Below are 26,409 nucleotides of genomic sequence, written 5' to 3' on the forward strand. Positions count from 1 at the left end.
CAGACACTGTTCAGAGAGGTGTACTGTTTTCCCTCCTTGTAAATCTCACATTTGACGATGGGCCACAGGTTCTCAATGGGGTTCAGATCAGGTGAACAAGGAGGCCATGTCATTAGATTTTCTTCTTTTATACCCTTTCTTGCCAGCCACGCTGTGGAGTACTTGGACGCGTGTGATGGAGCATTGTCCTGCATGAAAATCCTGTTTTTCTTGAAGGATGCAGACTTCTTCCTGTACCACTGCTTGAAGAAGGTGTCTTCCAGAAACTGGTAGTAGGACTGGGAGTTGAGCTTGACTCCATCCTCAACCCGAAAAGGCCCCACAAGCTCATCTTTGATGATACCAGCCCAAACCAGTACTCCACCTCCACCTTGCTGGCGTCTGAGTTGGACTGGAGCTCTCTGCCCTTTACCAATCCAGCCACTGGCATTATTACTGCAGGGGTCACTATGGCAAACATTATGGGCCACCATGGGGAACATTAGTACTGCTAATGGCCACTATGGGAGACATTATTACTGCCGGGGGCCAATATGGGGGACATTATTACTGCTGGGGGGTATTATGAACACTGAGGGCACTGCAGGGGTTGGGATCTTTGTTTAAAAAAAAAAGCCATTTTTAACAGCCGTGAATAACAGATGCAAAACGGGCATTAAAAACGGACAGACAGACAAAAAATGGATGCACAAATGGTTGGAAAATGGCCACGAAAAACTGACAGTGTGCCTTTAGCCTCATTTACACATCCGTGCTTGAATCTGTGAAAAGGAGGTCAGTGATGCCTCCATGTAGATATCTGTCAAGTAGGGCTGAAACGATTACTCGATTTAATCGATAAATTCGACACAAAAAAATCCTCGATGCAAATTTTTTGCATCGAAGATTCGTTTGTGTCATGTGACCACGGAGTGGGAGTGAAGCGCTTGCTATTACTCCCGCTCCGTGGTCTCCCGCTGCGCTTGGAATACTCACCTTTCCAGCAGGGGGCCTCCGGACACTTCACAGCACGTCCATGGTCCCTCGCTGCTCTGACCTCCTGACGTACGTACGCACGCCGTGACCTGACGCACTGTGTGACGTCAGGCACAGAGCAGCGCGGAACGATGGAGTGTCCGAGCGCCCCTGCTGGAAAGGTAAGTTAGTGAAACCGAGGGGGTGGGGGCGCGACTAAGGCCGGGCGCCTGGAGTGCACAGCGTCATAGTAACCAATGACACTGTGCAATCCGGGTGTCAGGAGGAGCATGGCAGCAGAGATTATGGCACAATGGGGGGAGAGCTGATGGCACAATGGGGGAGTAAAGCTGATGGCACAAAGGGGGAGTAAAGCTGATGGCACAATGGGGGAGTAAAGCTGATGGCACAATGGGGGAGAGCTGATGGCACAATGGGGGGAGAGCTGATGGCACAATGGGGGGAGAGCTGATGGCACAATGGGGGGAGAGCTGATGGCACAATGGGGGGAGAGCTGATGGCACAATGGGGGGAGAGCTGATGACACAGTGGCGGGAGAGCTGATGGCACAAGGGGGAGAGATGATGGCACTGGGGGAGTAAAGCTGATGGCACAAGGGGGGAGAGATGATGGCACTGGGGGAGTAAAGCTGATGGCACAAAAGGGGGACAGATGATGGCACAATGGGGGGAGAGCTGATGGCACAAGGGGGAGAGCTGATGGCACAAGGGGGTTAGAGATTATGGCACAAGGGGGTTAATGATGATGGCACAAGGGAGGGGAGTGATGGCATAAGGGGGAGAGCTGATGGCACAAGGGGCAGAGCTCATGGCACAAGGGGGAGAGCTGATGGCACAAGGGGGAGAGATGATGGCACTGGGGGAGCAGAGCTGATTGCTATGGGGTGGGGATGAGCTGATGGCACTGGGGTGGGGGAGAGCTGATGGTACTGGGGGAGTGGAGCTGATGGCACTAGGGTGGGGGAGAGCTGATGGCACTGGGGTGAAGGAGAGCTGATGGCACTGGGGTGGGGACAGCTAAAGGCACTGGGTGGGGAGAGCTGATGACACTTGGTGGGAGACAGCTGATGGCACTGGGGGAACGGACCTGATGGCACTGGGGGATAGTGGAGCTGATGACACTTGGGGGGAACTGATGCACTTGGGCTGATCGCACAGTGGGAAACGAAGGGTGTTGGGGACTAATGGCAGGGGGTCTGATGAGTTTTTATAAAGGAAAACAGTCTATTAATAATTTTTTTCTTATTAGATTACTCGATTAATCGTAAAAAATAATTGATAGAATACTCGATTACTAAAATAATCGTTTACTGCACCCCTACTGTGAAGGATCTATGTGTGGTCCGTGTGTCATCCGTGTTTCACTGACACTGCACAGCTGAAAAATAATTTTCAAAGCATCTCTTCCTAATGATCCCTGAAACACTGATGGATCCGTGTTGCATTCGTAGTTTTCACGGATACATAGACTATAATGGGCATGATGGATGGACGGACAAAGTAGAGCATTTATCCGTGCTGAAAACACAGACCCACGGACCGTGCTAAAACTCTGATGTGTGAATACACACATTAAAATGAATGAGGACGTGAGCTGTCCGTGGAGAACATGTACAGCGCACATACGTGGAACACTGAGGTGTGAATGAGGTTTTATAGAGCTTAGAGCGTTTAGGATTGTACGGTAACAGAATTCAGACATGTCGGTTCAGCATGTTAGGGATCAGCTCCCTGAAAAGATTGCACTGAAAGGCTCAATAGCCTTGTGTAATTTCCACTAATTAGTAGCTACAGTAGATGCATTTCTCCAGTGTGGAAATGGGGCAGTTTTTTCCTTTGTAACTAAAATGTATTTCACACCTCCACTAGGTGGCAGCAATGTACTGGTTACCTTTTCATATGACTGCTGATATTGCCAGATATTCAGACAGAAAACACAACACAGGTGTGAATACAGCCTTACCATAACTTGTTAACCCCTTCTCACCCTGTGACATTTTAATACATCATGGGAACTATGTAGTTCCAGCCAATTGACATAATAGCAGAAGTTGTTCCTGTGTGGTCGCTGTGGGAGGCCAGTTTTGACTGAAAACCAGGCTCCAGGCCTGGCTGTTTAATGCCTTGGATGCTGCAAACAATAGCAACCGTAGCATCTAAGGAGTTTAAGAGACGAAAGGGGCTTCCTATATCAGCACGTTGCAACAAAATTGTGTGGTGCCATTTACAAAGGCCTCCAGGTCAGACATGTGCAGAAGTGTAATAGCACCTATGGCAGAGTCTAATAGTATACTTTTTTCTTTGTATTTCCCGGCCTGACCACGGTCATCTTAAAGGGGTTGTCTCACTTCAGCAAATAGCATTTATTATGTAGAGGAAGTTAGTACAAACCACTTACTAATTTATTGTCATTATCCATATTGCTTCGTTTGGCTGGACTCATTTTTCCACATTTCACATTATACACTGCTCTTTTCCATGGTTATGACCACCCTGAAATCCATCAGTGGTGGCCGTGCTTGCACACTATAGGAAAAAGTGCTGACCTATATATTTGGTGGTTGGTACCGTAAGACATAACATAGGCTAGTGCTTTTTCCTATAGTGTGCGAGCACGACCACCACCACTGATGGATTGTAGGGTGGTCGTAACCATGGAAACTAGCAGTGTATAATGTAATGGAAAAATGAATCTAGCTTTTCTGACAGGCTAAGGGTCATATTACACCTGCAGATGAAGCAGATGACGGTTTTCGGGAAGGAAGAGGAGACAGTGGCTATTTCATGCAGCAATCTCGCTAAGGGTGCTTTCACACTAGCGTTTTTCTTTTCCGGCGCTGAGTTCCGTCCTAGGGGCTCAAATCCGGAAAAGAACTGATCAGTTTTATCCTAATGCATTCTGAATGGAGAATAATCCATTCAGGATGCATCAGGATGTCTTCAGTTCAGTCTTTTTGACTGATCAGGCTTTTCAGAAAACCGTAGCATGTTGTATTTTTACCTCCAGCCAAAAATCCTGAACACTTTGACTGAACGCCGGATCCGGCCTTTTTCCCATTGACTTGCATTAACGCCGGATCCGGCGCCGTGTGTTCTGTCAAACTGGATCCGGCTTTTGCATGTTAAACCAGAAAAATGTGAAAAAAAAGTTAAAGTCCATAAATGGCGGATCTGTTTTTTCCAATGCATTTTTTCATTGTGATCAAAATCCTGATCAGGATTCAAATGTTATCCGTTTTCACACGTTTTTCCAGATCCGTGGGGCAGTTCCGGTGTCGGAATTGAACGCCGGATTTAAACAACGCTGGTGTGAAAGTAGCCTAATGCTATCACTCGCCTCCTTACTGAATCACTGAGACCCTCGCCGATCTGATATTGATGACCTATTCTGAGGCTAGGTCATAAATCTTAAAAAGTCCAGACAACCTCTTTAACGGCGTAAACGTGGGCCTATGTGTGAAGGAAGCCCAAAATCCAACTTAGCCAAGTCCTTAACCCCTTAAGGACGCAGGGCGTACCGGTACGCCCTATTTCCCGAGTCCTTAAGGACTCAGGGCGTACCGGTACGTCCTAACTTTAAATGAAGATTCCGGCGCCGCAGGGGTTAATGGGAACGGGATGTCGGCTGAAATCATTCAGCCGGCATCCTGTCACAACGCCAGGGGGGGTCATGTGACCCCCCCTATCGGTGATCGCCGCAAACCGCAGGTCAATTCAGACCTGCGGTTTGCTGCACTTTCTGCAGTTTCTAATCCCCGCGGGATCAGAAACTTTAGTGTCCCTCAAATATAGATTTTGCACCCCCCCTGCACGATTTTTTGCCGGCGGGTGGTGCGGGGGGAGTTGTGGGCGGTGGGGGCGGTGCGGGAGGCGGGCGGTCCGGCAGGCGGGATCGCGATCCCCCGCCCGCCTCCTCTTGAAAATTCGTTGGTGGCCAGTGGGTATACCAGTATGTTAGCACATTGCTGACACCCTGGTATAAACGGCTGACATCTGTGCAGATGTCAGCCGTTTAACCCTTTCCATACCGCGGTCCGTACGGACCGCTGTATGGAAAAAGTTAACAGTAAGAGGGAGCTCCCTCCCTCTCCCATCGGGGGGCTGCAGTGCCTTTGCAGTCCCCCGATGGAGAGAGCTCCCAGACAGCCCCGTCCTTACCCTTCCCCGTCTGCGAAGTTCTGACCACTACTGAGCAGACGGGGAAGGTTCCCATGGCAACAGGACGCCGTCTCAGGCATCCTGCTGTCCATGGTGCTGAACAGATCTGTGCTAAAGGCAGAGATCTGTTCAGACAAAGTTTAAGTAAAATACAGTACAAAACACTATATAATGTACTGTACTGTATTATACAGACATCAGACCCACTGGATCTTCAAGAACCAAGTGGGTCTGGGTCAAAAAAAAGTAAGAAAAATTGAAAAAAAAGTCAAAATCAAAAAACACATTTATCACTGATTGAAAATGAAAAAAATAAAATTCCCTACACATGTTTGGTATCGCCGCGTCCGTAACGACCTGATCTATAAAACGGTCATGTTACTTTAGCCGAACGGTGAACGCCATAAAAATAAAAACTATTAGGAAATTTAAATTTTGCCCACCTTACTTCCCAAAAAAGGTAATAAAAGTGATTTAAAAAGTTGCATGTACGACAAAATAGTACCAATCAAACCATCATCTAATCCCGCAAAAATCATACCCTACCCAAGATAATCGCCCAAAAACTGAAAAAACTATGGCTCTCAGACTATGGAAACACTAAAACATGATTTTTTTTGTTTCAAAAATGAAATCATTGTGTAAAACTTAAATAAATAAAAAAAAGTATACATATTAGGTATCGCCGCGTCCGTATCGACCAGCTCTATAAAAATATCACATGACCTAACCCCTCAGGTGACCACCGTAAAAAAAAAAAAAACGGTGTAAAAAAAGCAATTTTTTGTCATCTTACGTCACAAAAAGTGTAATAGCAAGCGATCAAAAAGTCAGATGCACCCCAAAATAGTGCCAATCAAACCGTCATCTCATCCCTCAAAAAATGAGACCCTACTTAAGATAATCGCCCAAAAACTGAAAAAACTATGGCTCTTAGTCTATGGAGACACTAAAACATTTTTTTTGTTTTAAAAATGAAATCATTGTGTAAAACTTACATAAATAAAAAAAATGGTATACATATTAGGTATCGCCGCGTCCGTGACAACCTGCTCTATAAAATTACCACATGATCTAACCTGTCAGATAAATGTTGTAAATAACAAAAAAAAAGTGCCAAAAAATTTATTTCTTGTTACCTTGCCGCACAAAAAAGTGTAATATAGAGCAACCAAAAATCATATGTACCTTAAACTAGTACCAACAAAACTGCCACCTTATCCCGTAGTTTCTAAAATGGGGTCACTTTTTTGGAGTTTCTACTCTGGGGGTGCATCAGGGGGTCTTCAAATGGGACATGGTGTCAAAAAAAACAGTCCAGCAAAATCTGCCTTTCAAAAACCGTATGGCATTCCTTTCCTTCTGCGCCCTGCCGTGTGCCCGTACAGCAGTTTACGACCACATATGGGGTGTTTCTGTAAACTACAGAAGCAGGGCCATAAATAATGAGTTTTGTTTGGCTGTTAACCCTTGCTTTGTAACTGGAAAAAAAATATTAAAATGGAAAATCTGCCAAAAAAGTGAAATTTTTAAATTGTATCTCTATTTTCTATTAAATCTTGTGCAACACCTAAAGGGTTAACAAAGTTTGTAAAATCAGTTTTGAATACCTTGAGGGGTGTAGTTTCTTAGATGGGGTCACTTTTATGGAGTTTCTACTCTAGGGGTGCATCAGGGGGGCTTCAAATGGGACATGGTGTCAAAAAACCAGTCCAGCAAAATCTGGCTTCCAAAAACCATACGGCGCACCTTTCACTCTTCACCCTACTGTGTGCCCGTACAGTAGTTTACGGCCACATATAGGGTGTTTCTGTAAACGGCAGTCAGGGCAATAAAGATAGTCTTGTTTGGCTGTTAACCCTTGCTTTGTTAGGGAAAAAAATGGGTTAAAATGGAAAATAAGGCAAAAAAATTAAATTCTCAAATTTCATCCCCATTTGCCAATAACTCTTGTGCAACACCTAAAGGGTTAACGAAGTTTGCAAAATCAGTTTTGAATACCTTGAATACCTTGAGGGGTGTAGTTTCTAGAATGGGGTCATTTTTGGGCGGTTTCTATTATGTAAGCCTCGCAAAGTGACTTCAGAGCTGTAGTGGTCCCTAAAAATTGGGTTTTTGTAAATTTCTTTGCTTCTAAACTTCTAATCCTTGTAACATCCCCAAAAAATAAAATATCATTCCCAATATGCTACAAACATGAAGTAGACATATGGGGAATGTAAAGTCATCACAATTTTGGGGGGTATTACTATGTATTACAGAAGTAGAGAAACTGAAACTTTGAAATTTGCTAATTTTTAAAAAATTTTTGGTAAATCTGGTATTTTTTTATGCAAAAAACATATGTACAATGTGTGACGAAAAAACAATCTCAGAACGGCCTGGGTAAGTCAAAGCGTTTTAAAGTTATCAGCACTTAAAGTGACACTGGTCAGATTTGCAAAAAATGGCCAAGTCCTTAAGGCAGCGGTTCTCAACCTAGGGGTCGCGACCCCTTTGGGGGTCGATCGGCCCTTTCCGGGGGGTCGCCTGAGGCTTCCTATTGTGGGTCGCCCGCACAATGGCAGCGGCCCCTTATCCTCGCGCACAGGAAGTGATGTCCTATCACTGCCTGTGCTTGAAGGAGCCTGACGTCTGGACGGGTAAGTCGGGCCGCCTGTCTGCTGAGGTCCGAGTTTTTTCGTTAATGACACCGCCGCTGAGCACCACTGCCACCAATGATTTAATTGAGCCTGGCTGAGCCTGGCTAATTTTATTTTAATTATTTGGCTGAGCAAGGCTTAATTTATTTGGGGGGACATGAAGCACCGCTGATTTATTTATTTGGGGGACCCTGAGCACTTCTGATTTATTTATTTGGGGGAGACCTGAAGCCCCGCTGATTTATTTATTTGGGGGACCCTGAGCACTTCTGATTTATTTATTTGGGGGACCCTGAGCACCATTGATTTATTTATTTGGGGGAAACCTGATGCACCACTGATTTATTTATTTGGGGGTACCCTGAGCACCGCTGATTTATTTATTTGGGGGACCCTGAGCACTTCTGATTTATTTATTTGGGGGACCCTGAGCACCATTGATTTATTTATTTGGGGGAAACCTGATGCACCACTGATTTATTTATTTGGGGGTACCCTGAGCACTTCTGATTTATTTATTTGGGGGGGACTTGAAGCACCACTGATTTATACATCATGCTTCAATACAAAATTTCATTTATTTGTAATTAGAAATAAATATTTGACAATATATAACATTTTGTCTTTGTGATTAATTACTCTGCTTTAATTATGTTCAATTTGTAGCAATAAAAATACATCCTGCATATCAGATATTTACATTACAATTCATAACAGTAGCAAAATTAGTTATGACGTAGCAAGGAAAAAAATGTAATGGTTGGGGGTCACCACAACATGAGGAACTGTATTAAGGGGTCACGGCTTTAGAAAGGTTGAGAACCACTGCCTTAAGGTGAAATAGGGCTGAGTCCTTAAGGGGTTAAAGGGTTTCTATCACCTCGTTTTGACATAATTAGCGATCCGCTAGTGTCTGCTCTACCAAACAATGCTATTTATAATACCTTTGTGTGCAGCCGTTTGCCTAAAAAACTAACCTTTATTGATATGCTAATGGGCCTCTAGGTGCTATGGGGGCATCTTTTCAGCACCTAGAGCAGGGGTGGGGAACCTCCGGCCCGAGGGCCGTATGCGGCCCACGGTATCATTTCATGTGGCCCCCGGCCCCCTGCCAGAACATAATGTGAAAATGCTTATGACCCCTTCCATTATGGAAGCGGTCATTAGCATACGGGAGGCACAGGAAGGTGAGAACAGCACTGCACTGGCTGTCCTCACCTTCCCTGGTCTTCTTTCAGCCCCACACTGTGTCCTGACACATCCAGCGTCAGGACGCAGTGCACGTAGACGTGCACTATGACCTGACGCTGTGCGGTGTGAGGTGACAATATAGTGCGGCAGGAAGAAGAACAGGGAGGGTAAGTGAATCTGCCAAGAGGCAGCGCCGTACGGAGCTGGAGAGGTAAGTTTATTTGTTTATCTTAAATACAGTATCTGATCTGATGTCTGATTGGGGCTGATCTGAGGCTAAAGGAGGGTGGGGAGGGTCTGATGGGGGTCTGATCTGAGGCTTGGGAGGGTCTGATCTGAGGCTGGGGGTGTCTGATCTGAGGCTGGGGTTTGATAGGGGTCTGATCTGAGACTAGGGGGGCTGATCTGAGGCTGGGGAGGGTCTGATGGGGGCTGATCTGAGGCTAGGGAGGGTATTATGAAGGTCTGATCTGAGGCTGGGGGGTCTTATAGGGGCTGATCTGACCCTGGGGGGTCTGATGGGGGCTGATCTGAGGCTGGGCGTCTGATCCGGGTCTGGTCTGAGGCTGGGAGTCTGATGGGAGTCTGATCTGAAGCTAGGAAGGGTCTGATTGGGGTCTAATCTGAGGCTTAGAGGTCTGATGGGAGTCTGATCTGAGGCTGATGTAGGCCTGGGGGGTCTGATAGGAGGCTGATGGAGGTGGGGGCAGATATTTTGCTGAGAAAGGGACAAAGGCAGGGACAGTTGCGAAGAAAGAGGCAGGGAGAGTGAAAGCTGAGTGAACCCCTCTCTGGACCCCCTGGGTTTAGCTTCCTGCCATTAATGTCAAATAAGTAACATTCTGAACTTAAAAATTAGACTGCTATGTGTGGTCAATATGGCGCCTGTATTGTATGTAATATACTGTATATATATAGTGCAGGCGCTATTTTGTGCTGCAAAAATACAGCCCTCTAGATTATTTTAATTGAAGTGCAATTTCTGTAACTTATCCCTAAGTCAATTATATGTTTGACCAAATACAGCAGTAAAAAAATTTTATTGAGAATTTTGTATGGCCCCCGAATGATGTTACAAATATCCAAATGGCCCTTGGCAGCAAAATGGTTCCCCACCGCTGAAGGTGCTCGGTCTACTCACATTGTATGCATTCATCTCCTCTTGAATGCCATCCTCCATCTGAGCCAGCGGACGAATTCTTGCGCCTGCGCATCTGTATTCGGCGCAGTGAATGTGACCGCTGCCTGCACATACATCTCGGTCATCGGCGCAGTGGAGATGTCTGTGCAGGGAGCTGTCAGACATTCCCGGCACCTGCGCCGAATACAGACGCACACGCGCGAGAATTCGTCTGCTGGCTCAGAGGGAGGATGGCATTACAGAGGAGATGGGCGGGCTGGAGGGACGCGCTGGGCGGCGGCATTTTGTGTGAGTAGACCGAGCCTCTAGGTGCTGAAAAGACGCCCCCATAGCACCTAGAGGCTCATTAGCATATCAATAAAGGTTAGTTTTTTAGGCAAACGGCTGCACACAAAGGTATTATAATAGCATTGTTTGGGAGAGCAGACACTAGCGGATCGCTAGTGTCTGATAGCTAATTATGTCAAAACGAGGTGATAGCAACCCTTTAAAGGTGTATTCCAGTTATAGCAAGGTTTCCCCTATCCACAGGGACCCCCACTGATCAGAAGAACAGGAGCCCCATACCTCGTAGAACCCCCTTGCAATGGATGGAGCAGCTGGTCACAAATTTCACACCTTCATTTCTGTGGTAGCACTGGAGACAGCCAAGTACAACGCTCGGCTATCTTCGGCGCCCCGATAGAAATGAACGGCATGGCAGCGTGCATTTATTTCAGGGTACGTCTGATATATTATATCACAACATAGTAAGAACTGTGTGAGGCCGGATTCACATCACTGCTATTTTTTTCCGTTGACTACAATGAAGTCCGTTCAGAATCCATTTTTTTAACCGGACAAAAGATAAATCCTTTTTCTGGACTATTTCGCCCAGTCTTATATATATATATTTTTTTTTATAATAAAAGCTGCCAAAGCAGATGTGAACTCGCCCTTACATGAAAACAAAACCAAAACTGGGGCAGAATAGGGGCTTGTTCACATCTGCACTGGAGGCTTTGCTGGGGGCCTCCATCTCCGTCTGTCAAAATCAGAGAACAAAAATATTTCTGTCAAGAACAGAGAAAAAATATTTTTTGTTGAGTAAAAAAAAGAAACCATGATAGTAAATGGGTATTGCGGGACGCAGCCTCACGCGGCGGCAGATAACGCCATCCGCTCTCAGCACCTGGTGACTCATCCCCAGCGTAACTGAGTCTAGAACACTCCGAGCGCGGGAGGAAGCGAGTCAGTCACGTGGTGATGAAATGACGTCACGAGGAGGCCTGGAGGAGGCAAGGAAGCGACGCCAGGAATGTCGTGACGTCATTAGCATCGGGGCCGAGCGCTTCATGGAATAATTGAAAACACTACATGTAACGCTAGATAAGCCCCGCCCGCTCCTGCCAGGTGGACGGAATGTATTATGTACGTGGATCCGTCTCCACTCAGAATGTCGCGTACGTTCTGTAAAGCTGCTTGCTATAGCACGGCACTCATTTCATACAGAGCGCACAGTTCGCCCTCATCAAATATGTCCGCCTCAGCAACGCAGCTTTATTTGAAATGAAATCTGCCACTGACAGCAATCAGGAGAGAGTGGGCGTGGCTTAGGTCTTTGGCGATCATCAATCACTGGCTGGAGACGCACTTGCGTACTTCCGAAAGCTTCTTCCCATTTTTTTTTTTATTCAATTTTTTTTCCTAAAACTTTATTGAAGAGTCACAAAATAGTCCCAAAATTGCACCACCGCCTTCCTGCATTCTCCGCCTCGGTGTTTGTCTGTTCTCTTCCTCTCTCACGCACCGCTGGTTGGTGGAAGGGGGCGGCGGTGGCAACAACGGCACGGCGAGGTCACACCCGGAAGGAAGGGGAAAGGTTGGGGACGATGGATACAGCCAGAGGGGAAGTGTCGGAGCGTCTGTGAGCGGTGCCGCAAACACCCGGTGAGTATGATCATGGTGGCCGGGCTGATAGGAGACTATTACACAATAGCTGCGTTCACCCCCAGTGTCGGACTCTACATAGAGACCCATTCACACAGTGCGGCAGAGGCAGTCTCCAGCTCAGACTGGCTACGCTGATTGATATACTGATCAGTGGGGAGGAATTGACCTTCCCTTTATGCCCTTTACAGGGTTTCCTCATCATCACCCACAGTTGTTATATACCATAGCGGGGTTAGCTGCCCCAAAAAAGAGGGGTCCCCGTTCATTATTATGCGGGAAGACGCCGCATGTTCTATTCCTATGTGACACAAAAGCACCTGTACGGTTACCTCTCATTCATTTGATTGGTGTGTGTGTGCCTATATATAATTTACAAGTTCATCACGTCTGATTAGCATAAATGTCATCAGAAAAGGGTGTAAAAGGCTTTTTTTTGGAGTGTTTTTTATATTGAAGACCTATCTGATTTGTGGGGGGCTGACGTCCGGCACCGCAGCTTACTATAGTGCCGCCCACTGGATAATGGCTGTGCTTGGTATCGTGGCTCAGCCTCGTGAGCGTGACATTGCTGACCTAGGGTAAGCTGCAAGGAGGGCACAGGTGGTCGTGGGGGGAGCCAGGAGGCAAACCCCCCCCCCCACCGATCAGATACTAATAACCTCCCTCAGTCTAAAACACTCTGAAAACCTTTATCAGGGTTGTCTGAGAGAATTAAAAACCGTGGACGAGCCCTGCCACAGCCTAAACTAAATCATCTACTCACCTCTTAAGCTGCCTTTACACTGGCAAGGTGCAGCCGATTGTTGGGAAGGGAGCGCTCCTTCCTGTCAGTGGCAATCGCCTCCACAGTCCGAGGAAGAGCGATGCCTACTGCTATTGTTTGTCCCCGTACAAAATCATTGTTCCTAGCAGCAGAGGCTGTTTAAGCTACTTTCACACTAGCGGCACGGACCTCCGGCAGGCTGTTCCATCGGGTGAACAGCCTGTCGGTTCCATCCTTCCGCTAGTAAACGTGTGCTCCTGTACTGCCGCTCAGTCCCCATTGACTATAATGGGGGCGGAGGCACGGCAGCGCACAGCGAGAGGCTGCCGCAATAAAACTACGACATGTCCGGCTGCATCTTGCCGTGCCTCCGCCGGAACTCCGCCCCGCCCCCATTATAGTCAATGGGGACTGAGCGGCAGTCCGGGGGCACACGTTCACTAGCGGCAGGACATAGCCGTCAGGCTGTTAACCCGACGGAAAAGCCTGCCGGAGGTCCGTGCCGCTAGTGTGAAAGTAGCCTTAGATGGCACGATCCGCAGCCCGGGAATGATGATTGAGGTGTCTGCATCTCCGAGCATTTCACTCCCCTTTAGAGGGGCAGATCATTGGGAACGAGCATTCATAGGAACGTTCGTTCCCGATATTCGGGCTGTGTAAATCCAGCATTACTCCAGTGTTGTTCTCGGCGCACTGCTCCAGTTCTCCTGCTGCTGCTCGAGAACGTACCACTGCAGCCAATCAGCAGTCTAAGGCTACTTTCACACTTGCGGCAGAGAGATCCGGCAAGCAGTTCCGTCGCCGGAACTGCCTGCCGGATCAGGCAAAATGTATGCTAACTGATGGCATTAGTAAGACTGATCAGGATCCTGATCAGTCTTAAAAATGCCTGATCAGTCGAAAAAATGCATTGAAATGCCGGATCCGTCTTTCCGGTGTCATCCGGCAAAAACGGATCCGGCATTTATTTTTTCACCTTTTTTTCAGTCTGCGCATGCGCATACCGGAAGGACGGATCCGGCATTCCGGTATTCTGAATGCCGGATCCGGCACTAATATATTCCTATGGGAAAAAATGCCTGATCCGGCATTCAGGCAAGTCTTCAGTTTTTTTTTTAGCCGGAGATAAAACCGTAGCATGCTACGGTTTTCTCTTTTGCCTGATCAGTCAAAACGACTGAACTGAAGACATTCTGATGCAAACTGAACGGATTACTCTCCATTCAGAATGCATGGGGACATACCTGATCAGTTCTTTTCCGGTATAGAGCCCCTGTGACGGAACTCTATGCCGGAAAAGAACAACGCAAGTGTGAAAGTAGCCTAACACTGAGGACAGGTATTGGCTGCAGAGGTGACGTTCCATGCAACTGCACATCAGTGTTGGTGACAGAGGTAGCGCTTCATTTTTTCTGGAAGAGTAAAAATACTCCTCTTACCATTTTTGAGGAGTATTTTTAGCCGATGAGGAGTACGAAAGTTAGAGTAATTTAAATAGTTAATACGAAGGCCTACATAAAATTAAGGAGTTGCTATTTATGCAGGGAAACCATTACTAGTACTCTAGAACCAGTCTTTCATGCATATATGGCAAATTTAGACAATTTAAAATTTAGCTGAGGACACTGTTGCGCTGAGGGGTCGGCACCACTGAGGTCACTGTTGCGCTGAGGGGTCGGCACCACTGAGGTCACTGTTGCGCTGAGGGGTCGGCACCACTGAGGTCACTGTTGCGCTGAGGGGTCGGCACCACTGAGGTCACTGTTGCGCCGAGGGGTCGGCACCACTGAGGTCACTGTTGCGCCGAGGGGTCGGCACCACTGAGGTCACTGTTGCGCCGAGGGGTCGGCACCACTGAGGTCACTGTTGCGCCGAGGGGTCGGCACCACTGAGGTCACTGTTGCGCCGAGGGGTCGGCACCACTGAGGTCACTGTTGCGCTGAGGGGTCGGCACCACTGAGGTCACTGTTGCGCTGAGGGGTCGGCACCACTGAGGTCACTGTTGCGCTGAGGGGTCGGCACCACTGAGGTCACTGTTGCGCTGAGGGGTCGGCACCACTGAGGTCACTGTTGCGCCGAGGGGTCGGCACCACCGAGGTCACTGTTGCGCCGAGGGGTCGGCACCACCGAGGTCACTGTTGCGCCGAGGGGTCGGCACCACCGAGGTCACTGTTGCGCCGAGGGGTCGGCACCACCGAGGTCACTGTTGCGCCGAGGGGTCGGCACCACTGAGGTCACTGTTGCGCCGAGGGGTCGGCACCACTGAGGTCACTGTTGCGCCGAGGGGTCGGCACCACTGAGGTCACTGTTGCGCCGAGGGGTCGGCACCACTGAGGTCACTGTTGCGCCGAGGGGTCGGCACCACTGAGGTCACTGTTGCGCTGAGGGGTCGGCACCACTGAGGTCACTGTTGCGGTGATTTTATGAGGTTTAAAGGGTTTGTCCTAAGATCGATATTTATCACCTGTCGTTAAAGAGGACCCCTCACCTCTCCTGATTTGTCTGTTTCGGAAACTACTTGCACCCCCCCCCCCCCCCCCATATAATAACAATCCTGGAGCATCTATTCTTATAACCTTATGTTGCACCAATCCTCTTATTTTTGATACTAGTTATGAATGACTTGCTAGCAGTTTGCAGTGAAGGTCCAGATGGGGGTGTCACTGCACAGCCTGATATTATTCAATCAGTGCTGTCAACTGGTAACCCCCCGCTGGACCTTTTATTGCAGACTACTAACAATGTGTTCATAAGTTCTAGTAGGAATAATAGAGGAATGGTACAATATAGAGTCACAAGAATTGACTCTTCAGAATTGTTATTGCATGGGAAATGCAAGTTTTTACTAAAACAGACATGTCCCCTTCAAGTACATGATCGCTGGGGGCCCCACCTTGGTTACCATGTTCTAGTGCTCTCTGGGTTAAGTATGGATAGGTAAATAAGTGTTGATCTTGGGACAATCCCTTAAATTTTTGCTGCTTTTTCTGCTGCCGCTGGTCACTGGGGTTTGCCATCCATCACATGGGCCAGGCATGTTACCCCCAGGCAGAACAGTACCAGCCATATTAGGCCCTGACGGCCCATCAAGTAACCATGGGGCAGCAGCCTCCTAATGTGCAGGCAGCGTGCGTCATGAGGACAGGAGTACAGTACAGCTGTTACCCATAGCAACCGGAGACAGCCTGCTCTGTAACTAGAGGAAGCAGCCACAGTCTGTTCTTAAGTCATAACCCCATCAGCCACATTACCCCCAGAACAGTGCCAATCTGCCAGACTGACTTATGAACAGACGGTGGCTGCTTCCTCTAATTACAGAGCAGGCTGTCTACGGTTGCTATGGGTAACAGCTGTACTGTACTCCTGTCCTCATGACGCACACTGCCTGCACATTAGGAGCTGTACATTACAGATAAGAGCGGGAAACTGAAACGTTGTCGGTGACACAACACTCACCCAGCTGCCGGCCGTCACTTATGGGTAACCTGTGCGAACTGTGGAGTTACCGAACAGTTACTACTAGCAGGGCTGGTCCCTGACAGGGCGCACACCACGGACGAGCACCGCTATAGCTCACATATCCATGTGTTCACAGCCGGATTAGCCGCATACAGCATGTGAGGCTGAAGGCGCTGCAGCAAGGCCACTTACTCCGCCAGTGACAATCGCGTGCGCCTCCTTCCTAGTTACTTCAGAGCGGTGTGCCATAAGCTCCGGAAGCCACTCAGTGACCAATCACAAAGCTCCTCACTGTAAGGAGCTTTGTCATTGGTTGTTTCAGGCAGCAGCAGCAGCATTGGTGCGCTGCCTGTGCCGTTCACAGCGCTCACTGCGCTGATGAATGGCTGGGAAAAGTCTAAGGCGTATCGGTACGCCTTAGACTTTTTCCAGGGAGTAAAATGGTCTGAACAGGCGTCTATGACACTTGTACAGGCGTTATTGCGACCTCTGGTTGGTGATATGTCACTGCTGCAGCCAATCTCTGTGTTCTCAGTAATAGACTACAGAGGACAGTGGTTGGCTGCAGAGGTCACATACCGGAATTAGGGTTGAGCAAACCCCTTTAAAAAAAAAAAAAAAAAAACGTAGTTAAAAATATCGGCTCCGTCCTACTGAAAAATGTATTGCCTCCATGGAGGTCTTTCTGAAAATATCGCAAGACTTACCTCGTCTTGCCTTTATCAGGTGTCACTTAGTTTATTTGCATAAATTACTGTATCAAAATACGGAGTTGAACTCTGCTTCGTTAATGAGGCATTAAGGGTACTTTCACACTAGCGTTTTTCTTTTCCGGCGCTGAGTTCCGTCCTAGGGGCTCAAATCCGGAAAAGAACTGATCAGTTTTATCCTAATGCATTCTGAATGGAGAGTAATCCGTTCAGGATGTCTTCAGTTCAGTCTTTTTGACTGATCAGGCTTTTCAGAAAACCGTAGCATGTTGTATTTTTACCTCCGGCCAAAAATCCTGAACACTTTGACTGAACGCCGGATCCGGTCTTTTTCCCATTGACTTGCATTAACGCCGGATCCGGCGCCGTGTGTTCAGTCAAACCGGATCCGGCTTTTGCATGTTAAACCCGAAAATTTTAAAAAAAAAGTTAAAGTCCATAAATGGCGGATCCGTTTTTTCCAATGCATTTTTTCATTGTGATCAAAATTCTTATCAGGATTCAAATGTAATCCGTTTTCACACGTTTTTCCGGATCCGGCGGGCAGTTCCGGTGTCGGAATTGAACGCCGGATTAAAACAACGCCATGTCGCCGTTGCTGTTTGTAAATGAGCAGCGGCAGGAGAATAGGACCAGTGCCACAGAGAACGGCACTGGAGAATGGGTCAGTATAAGATTTATTTTATTTTAGGCTATTGCAGGCGCCTGTCCCCGATTGTTAAATCCAACCCCTTTAAGACTCGTGTGCATGGGCTTCTCTGATTTTCAGTCCCCCCAAAAACGGATCTTTAAAGATTGCACCGTTTCTGTGTGCGTTCCATTTTATTTATTTTTTCACTCTGATCAATTGAAAGGCTGTTCACATCCCAAAAATGGATGAGAATAGGACCTGCTGTGCGATTCTCAGATCAACAGCATGGTTCCATGAAAAAAAAAAAAAACTAGATGAATTTCCAGAGCATCTCCTACGAGTGGTCTATGAAAACCACGGACTAAAGACAGATGCCATCCGGGTGGTGTCAGTGGTTTTCACAGACCCATAGACTAAAGTGGGCATGTCTCCTTGGTGTTTCCGCTGACCCACGTCTGTGGAAAATCACTGATGTGTGAAGAAGCACATTAGAATGAATGGGTACGTGAGCTGACTAACATATTAGATATGTCAACTGAACCTCCCCAATTTTGGCAGGATCGGCTAGCCTTGTAATGTATATGGAGGCCTCCAGACGGCATGGGAGATGAGGATCAGGCATGTTTGTATTCAACTGTCAGTTCCTTTTTGTTCTCAGGGAGATGAGCCGCTGGCGGAGGATTCTGGTATTGAGTTTCTCTCCTCTCCCGTTCCCAACACATTCACAATTGACTAAAGCAAGCACGTGCATGGGGTGGATCCGGAGAGGTAGTTGTTGGCCAGCCAGCAGCTCTCATGTGTGGCTGACCTTAGCATAGGGCCTGAGGAGGTGGACAGGGATTCAAAGAACATTGAAACCAATCAGACTCCACCTTTCATTTTCTAAAGAAACTGTCAAAAATGAAAGGTGGAATCTCATTGGTTCCCATGGGCAACTAAGCCAGTTCTACTTTACACCAGTTTGATAGAACTCCGCTACTGATTTCAGTGGGAACGGTGTACTTTTTTATCCTCCCTAAGGGGGCTCTACAAGAAAAATGGTACGCTTTCTGTTAGGATCTCCTACACATAACAGCTGACTGGTGGCATACAAGCCGTAGATTACCCTGGAATCAGCTCATCACTAGGAAAGACACGTCAAGTGAAAAATGGAAACTACTAGACATCCTCTTTAGGATACATCCACATGGGACGTCATTTGTGACGGAAAAATCCACTACAGATTTTGTCATTGATTTGTTGGTCATTTGCTGCTGATTTCACTTTTTGCATTGCAAAGGGAGAAATCTGAAGTGGAAATCCGCAGCATAAGACCTCCGGCACACGACTATCTGTTTTGCGGTCTGCAAATCACGTATTTGTAAAAAAAAAAAAATGGATACTAGACGTGTACATTTTCCCCGCACGTCCTGCGCTTTGCTGGCAATGCTTATTCTTGTCCCCAAAACAGACAAAAATAGGACATGTTTGTTTTTTTGTTTTGCGGGTCTGTGGCACGGATATACGGCTACGGACAGAATCATTGAAACGGGGCCACATCCAAACCCAAAATACGGGTGTTTGCATGAGGCCTAGAATGACATGCTAAAGGGGTTGGCCACCTTCGGGGGGCCTTTCGACTAGACGCCCTCACATCACCGGACCTGTGGAGACAGGCATACATAGCTGCTGTCCATGGCTGGGTTACTTTTCATTTGGTCTACTGCTGATGTCCTCTGTTTTGTTTGACTGCCTGCAGGAGCCACGTGACCCCCGTCAAACATAAAGTTTATGAGCAGGGACTAGAGCGTGGCATGAGTGGCGGTGGACTGAAGGAGCCGAGACCCAGTCAGGATGCAGGGTAGGGGTCTGGGGATGGCGATCCTGCTGATGAACGTTTCAGGACTGTGTGGATGCAGCCTTTAGACTAGATTTGCACATGGTATTTTGTGGAACTAAAGGGAATCTGTCATAGTGGACCACCCCTGTAAGCTATTGTAATGGATGAGCAGTCTGCAGAATGCTATGCTCTACTCACTTCTGTAACCAATTACAACCAGATAGTAATGGTCCCTTTACACTGGACGAAGATCTACCAGATTGTCAGGAAGGAAGCAATCTACTGATCACTAGTGAAGGAGACCTCAGCATTTACGTGCACCGCTCTCCAGAGTATGGCGAGGAGCGACGCTAATACTAGTAACGCTGGTTAGTGATGAGCTGTTCAATTATCGTCCCGTGTAAAGCGCCCTTAACACATCTCCTTTCTGTTTTTACTTTCTGATCGCAGATTTACCGTAGTTATTCCATGTCCTGCATGTTATTTTGGGGGTGGCCATCTTGCCTGAGCTGTTCTAAATGCCCTTTTAGAAAGCATTAAAAAAAATTTACTACAGCCACATGAGCCATAGACACAATGGTCATTAGGGGACCTCATTGACTTCTATGGCCTCTTTCACGTGGTCAGTATTTGATCAGAATTTGTAAGCTAAAAAAAGCTGGAGTGGGTCCAAAACACAGATGAGATGCAAATAATTCCATTCCATTTTATCTCTGTTTTGAACCCACTTGTGTTTTTGGCTTACAATTACTGGTAAAAAAAAAACACTGACCGTCTGAAAGAGGCTTATAGGAGAGTTTTCTAGGCTTGCTTGTGACCTTGGCAGAGAAGATTGTACAAGGAAAGAATAGAGAAGCTGTGACAATCACCTACTGTGAATGGTGGATCCTTTCTTATCTATACACAGAGGTGATATCATTACAGGCAGGATTAGAATGATAGATAAGCAGATAACTGCAGCAAAGTGATCTGTACAGATCAAGAAGTGGCTCCTATTATTAGGCTTAGGCTGGGTTCACATATGCCCTTTGAACTCTGATTCCGAGTTCACTGTATCTAGCATAGCCGGATACCACCGTACACCGCTGGATCCCCATTCACTGTAATGGCATCTGGCGGGGATCTGGCCACTTTCCAGCATATATTCCAGCTTTTCGCTGGACAAAGATTCATGTAATATTTTTTGTCCAGCTGACAGCTGGGCATGTATGCCAGATAAAGTGAATTCTGGCTGGAACAGACTTCAGTAGTTCAAAGCACATACATGAGCCCATCGTTGGGGGCCAGTGTGAAAACTGCAGGATTTTATGTTTTTTGTTTAAAAGGATAGGTCATCAATATCAAATCGGCGGGGGTATGACACATGGCAACCCCACAGATCAGCTGGTTGAAGAGAAGGCGCACGCCGTGCCAGAGCCCTAAATGGACCTCAGATTAGACCCTAGTTCAGACCCAAGATCACACTCTCAATGTTAATGAGACCCTGCAGCTCAGACCTCAGATCAGACCCCCAATGTTGATCAGACCTCATATAAAGCAAAAAAAAATAAAAAATAAACTTGGCTCTCTTATTCTGAACGGCGCTGTCGTTCCTGAGATCATCACTCTTTCTTCTGTGCACAGCGTAAGGTCACAGTGTGCCTACATCCTCATGCTGTGCGCAGATCACAGCACAGTGTGCGGCACCTGCAGGAGAACACCAGGGAGTGGTGAGTACAGAGCCTGCTCATGGAGTACTGCATTCACCGCTCTCTGGTCCTGCTGTACTGCTGAGCACTTCCGTAATGGAAGAGCTCATTAGTATTCGTTCCCTTAAGACACTGATATTTTCCCTTTCGCCCATGACAGCACCACGAGAGAAAGCATCCGCCCCCCAAAGACCGGAAACCTGCAGAATAAAAGGGCGGACACTCTCCTCCCAATTCAGCGTGGTTTCCTGTCTCTGGGGAAGCCTGCAGTTTTTTCCTTTTAGGTTCCCTCCCTCTGGTGGTGCTCCTACGCTGACCCCTATAGTGGGCTGGATTTCTCCCCATCGTACCTGCTGTTCCCGGGATTCTATTGCGGCACTTCTGGTACGCTGAAAGGGACGGGCAGAGGCACAGCAAAACTCCGAAGGGAGTACTTTGTGTGCTTAGGCCGGGGAGAGTGGCATGTGTCACGTGACCGGCGCGTAGCGTCGAGCGCGACATCACAGAAGCGCCTATGAGAAGAGCGCAGTGTGCATGGATAGCCGGCGTCCTAGCAGTGCTGGTTCAGTGACAGAAGCGGCATGAAGGAGGACAAGCACGTGGAAAAGTCTGCGGTCCCTCCAGCCTTGGTACCTCTGAAGGAGTGAGTGCTCTGGGCATAATGTTGTGCTTCTCTGGGCTGATGTACTTATACTAATGTATTACAGACTAAACCTAGGAAAGTGGTGACGAAGAAGAAGGAATGTGCTCTCTGTAAAACTGGGTTGTCATCTGAATGGGAGAAAGATGTGTCAACAATGTATTGATAAAACAGTGGCTGAGGACTCGCCATCTTTTTACAAATGTCTTCAGGCACTAGTCAAATCGGAAGTTAATTCTTCCTTATCATCAAAAATGAATCTAAAATTAGACGACCGGATGTGATACAGGAACATAATTCATCTGATTCTGATGAAGGCGACATACATTCCTCACTATATGGGCAGTCTGATGATTCATCCCTATCGTCTTCTGAAGAGGGTGAAATAAGTGGTAGACTCTGTTTCCCTATAGAAGACACAGGAAAAACTCCTAAAAGCCGTACGTTCAACTATGGGCTTTGAATAGACAAAAGAACCCAGGTCTATCCAGGATATTTTATGTTTGGAGGGCTGGAATCTAGACACCATAGCACCTTTCCGGTTCATAAAAACGTTTCGGCTTTAATCAAAGGTGAATGTAAAAAACAGAAAAGTTTAGATATCTAAAAGTCTTAAACGTAAATATCCATTCAGAGAGGAAGATTGTGTCATGTGGGATAAAGCACCAAGAATAGACGTGGCCATTTTCAAATTGTCAAGGAAGACTGCTCTTCCCTTCGATGATATGGGGATATTAAAGGACCCACTGAATAAAAAGGCTAATGCCTTCTTAAAAGGGGCATGGATAGCATCTACTTAGTCTTTCAGACCTAGCATTGCCTCTACTTGTACGGCCCGGTCTCTGATAGCATGGCTCTCTGAATTACAAAACCAAATAAGAAATAGATGCCCCAGGGAAGAGATTATATCAACATTACCAACTATTAAAAAAGCAGCTGACTTCTTGGCAGATGCCTCAGCTGACTCTGTTAGACTAGCGGCTAGATCTGCCGCTTTGTCGAACTCAGCCCGTAGAGCCCTCTGGTTAAAAAATTGGGTAGGAGACTTCCCATCTAAAAATAAACTATGTGCGGTTCCTTGTGAAGGGGAGTACCTTTTTGGACCATCCCTAGAGGACTTAATAGATAAAGCTGCTGACAAAAAAAAAAAAAATTCCCTGGGTTTTAGAGTCCTTTCCCCCCCAGAAATAGGTTGTCGCCCTTTTTGTCCCTTTAGAAGTAATCAAGAAGGATACAAAAGATCCAAGGAGGACAGATTTCGGAACCAAAGGAGAGGTAGAAATTACCTTTTCAACCAATCCCTTGGAAACAAAAAGAAACAAGACCAACAATGACGCCAGAACTCGGGTAGGGGGCAGATTAAGAAAAAAATTTCCGCCCTGGTCCCAGATTTCTTTAAGTTAATGGATACTAAACACCATTCACAATGGATTAAAACTAGAATTTCGTCTGTCCCTGCCAGCAAGATTCTTAATTACAAAAGATCAGGCCTCGGCTCTAGGAAATTCAGCCATGGAAAGTGAGGTGCCAGTAACAAAAGCGGAAGAAGGCGGGGGGTTTACTCTCCCCTGTTTTTAGTAAAAAAAAAACGGACCAGTCCTTTAGGACTATAATAAACCTAAAAAAATGTAACCAGTTTTTACAGATAAAAAAGTTCAAGATGGAAACTATAAAATCAGCTATAAACCTTCTTCCTCGTCGCTGTTTCATGGCGGTACTCCATCTCAAAGATGCATATTATCATTTCCCAATCTTTCCAGAGCATCAAAGATTTCTAAGAGTCGCAGTAAGAATAGAAGGTCTTCTTTGACATTTTCAGTTCCAGGCTCTGCCGATTGGTCTGTCCATGGCTCCAAGAGTATTTACAAAAATAGTTGCAGAAATGGCAGCTCACATAAGGGAAAAAGATATCCTCTTCATACCATATCTGGACGATTTTCTGATAATAGGGGGATCAAAAGAAGCTTTCAGAACAGCAGTATTGACCGTTTCAGAAATTCTGGTTGGGCTGGATTTTGAATCTGGAAAAGTAAAGACCAGATCCCACCAGAAGACAGTATTTTCTGGGACTGATATTAGACTCTTCCTGCCAGAAATGTTTTTTACCACAGGAAAAAGTTATCCTGGTCCAGAAGAAAATAAAAAATCTGATCAGGAACCCTGCGATCACAATGAGGAAGGGAATGTCTATCTTGGGGTCCTTCACATCCTGCATTCTGGCAGTAAGATGGGCGCAGCTCCACTCGAGGGTTCTCCAATGGGAGATCCTGTCATTCTGTGAGACGAACGACTCCCTAAAGGCAAAAATACGATTATCAGACCTTACTCTTCAGAGCCTGATTCAGGGAGTTCCATGGAGGCTGGAAGACCTGGTATTTCTAACAGACGCAAGTCCCTGGGGGTGGGTTGCTCACATCCAAGAGATTTCCCTTCAGGCTCATTGGAGGGATATCCAGGAAAGAGGACCCTCTAACTTAAAGAACTAGCTGCGGTATGCCTTGCAATGACCGCTGTCCTCCCAACAATAAGAGGAAAAGATCTCGGGCATGACGAACAAAGACAGTAGTCTCGTATCTGAACAAGCAGGGGGGCACAAGGTGCATTACTCTAATGCAGGAGGCCCATAGAATCCTCCTATTAGCAGAAAAGGAATGTGCCTTGATCTCTGCAGTACATATCAGAGGTGTGGAAAATGGACAGGCAGACTTTCTGCGTCGCCATTTTTTCTCTCAGAGCAAATGGTCATTAGACCAATCCATTTTCAGGAAAATAACAGCCCTCTGCAGACAACCAGACATCGACCTCTTTGCTACTTACCCAAAACAGAAAAGTCAATATTCTTCTCCCTAAACCCAGCGGGATCCCCTTGTGGGATAGGTGCTTTCCTGCAAAAATGGAACTTTCACCTGGCTTACGTCTTTCCTCCTCTGCCCTTGATTCCTCGAGTTTTATGGAAAGTCAGGGAAGAGCGGGCGAGGGTTATGCTCATTGCCCTATTTTGGCCTAGAAGATCTTGGTTCACGTGGCTCCGGATCATGTCAATCTCGGATACCTGGGTTCTTCCAGAGAACTGGGATCTATTGAGCCAAGGCCCAGTCTTTCACACCGGCATAAAAAAATCTCGACCTTAACGGACTGGAACTTGAAAAGTACTTGTTAAGTAAGAAGGGATTCTCTGATGCCCTGATCTCTACTCTTCTTAAGAGTAGAAAAAGAGTAACGGTGGCTTTTTATGCTAGGGTTTGGCAAAAGTTCCTAGACTTCACGCAGATCCAGATTAATGACATTCCCTCTTCTGCTCTCATTCATCTAATTTTAGAGTTCATTCAGAAGGGACTAGATTTAGGGCTAGCAGGTAGTACTTTAAAGGTACACGTTTTGGCTCTGTCAGCTTTGTTAAATCAGGACATAGCAGGGATCCCTTGGGTGTCCAGGTTCTTTTCAGCAGTAGCCAGATCCACCCCAACAACTTCCACTAGACCTCCTCCATGGGACTTAAACCTAGTGTTAAAAGCTTTGACCCAACCTCCATTTGAGCCTTTAGAGACTATCTCTATTTAATGTCTCACCTTGAAGTTGTGCCTTCTAAAAGCCTTAACATCTGCTCGCAGGATTAACGAGATTCAGGCCATCTCCATTAATCCTCCATATACCACTATTTTATAAGACAAAGTTTTGATTCGGCCAGACCCGGCCTTTCTTCCAAAAGTCGTTTCCAAATTTCATAGGTCCCAGGAGATTGTTCTCCCGGGCCTACACTGTTAGTAACCCTTGGTCAGTAAAAGAAAAATATCTTCACTGCCTAGACGTTAGAAGGACCTTTATTAATTACCGATCTCGTACTAGAGACTGGCGCAGTTCTAATTCACTCTTTATACTCTTCCAAGGAGTGAATAAGGGAAAGGCGGCCACAAAAATTTCTATAGCCAGGTGGATTGTCTCTGCTATATCTTTTGTCTTATCTTGCTTCCGGGTTGTCGTCTCCGGTGGGTCTTAAGGCACATTCTACCAGGGCAGTGGCTACTTTCTGGGTGGAAAGATCCTCTGTTCCCATAGAGGATATTTGCAGAGCGGCTACCTGGTCTTCTCCTTCTACTTTTTTCAAACACTATCGGCTTGATTCGAATTCCTCTCATTTGGGGTCATCCTTTGGGGAAAAGGTGCTTCTTTCTATCCTCCCACCCTAATTTTTCCTCTGGTAAATCTCTCGTGGGCGAAAGGGAAAAATGATGATTACTTACCGGTAATTTAATTTTCCAGAGCCCATGACAGCACCCTTATATTCCCTCCCTTTTGGGTTATTTTGATTCTCTTTATATTCACACGGGTGTTGCATCAAAAAATAAATAAATAGAGAAAATGTTTTGATTATCTAACACTGTGTTGGCGGACTTCCTCCGTTGCTTGAATATCACACTGAATTGGGAGGAGAGTGTCCGCCCTTTTATTCTGCAGGTTTCCTGTCTTTGGGGGGCAGATCCTCTCTCTCTCTCGTGGTGCTGTCATGGGCTCAGGAAAATCAATTTTTTGGGGAGAGGGGAAAAAGTGTCTTATAAGGGCTCTTTCACACTTGCGTTGTCCGGAACCGTCGTGCACTCCATTTGCCGGAGGTGCCCGCCGGATCCGGAAAAACGCAAGTGAACTGAAAGCATTTGAAGACG

General features: G+C 46.8%; 1 protein-coding gene across 1 annotated transcript in view; it reads left to right on the plus strand.

The window, feature by feature from the left end:
• The first annotated feature begins 11,821 nt into the window (after window positions 1-11,821).
• The window catches only part of KBTBD2 (kelch repeat and BTB domain containing 2), a 43,273-nt gene continuing 28,685 nt past the window's right edge, over window positions 11,822-26,409 (plus strand). The window contains exon 1 of the mRNA XM_040432859.1: window positions 11,822-12,035. The gene's annotated coding sequence lies outside the window, so the exon portion shown is untranslated. The remainder of the gene's footprint in view (window positions 12,036-26,409) is intronic.

This window comes from Bufo bufo, chromosome 5, assembly GCF_905171765.1.
Source record: "Bufo bufo chromosome 5, aBufBuf1.1, whole genome shotgun sequence".
NCBI lineage: Eukaryota > Metazoa > Chordata > Amphibia > Anura > Bufonidae > Bufo > Bufo bufo.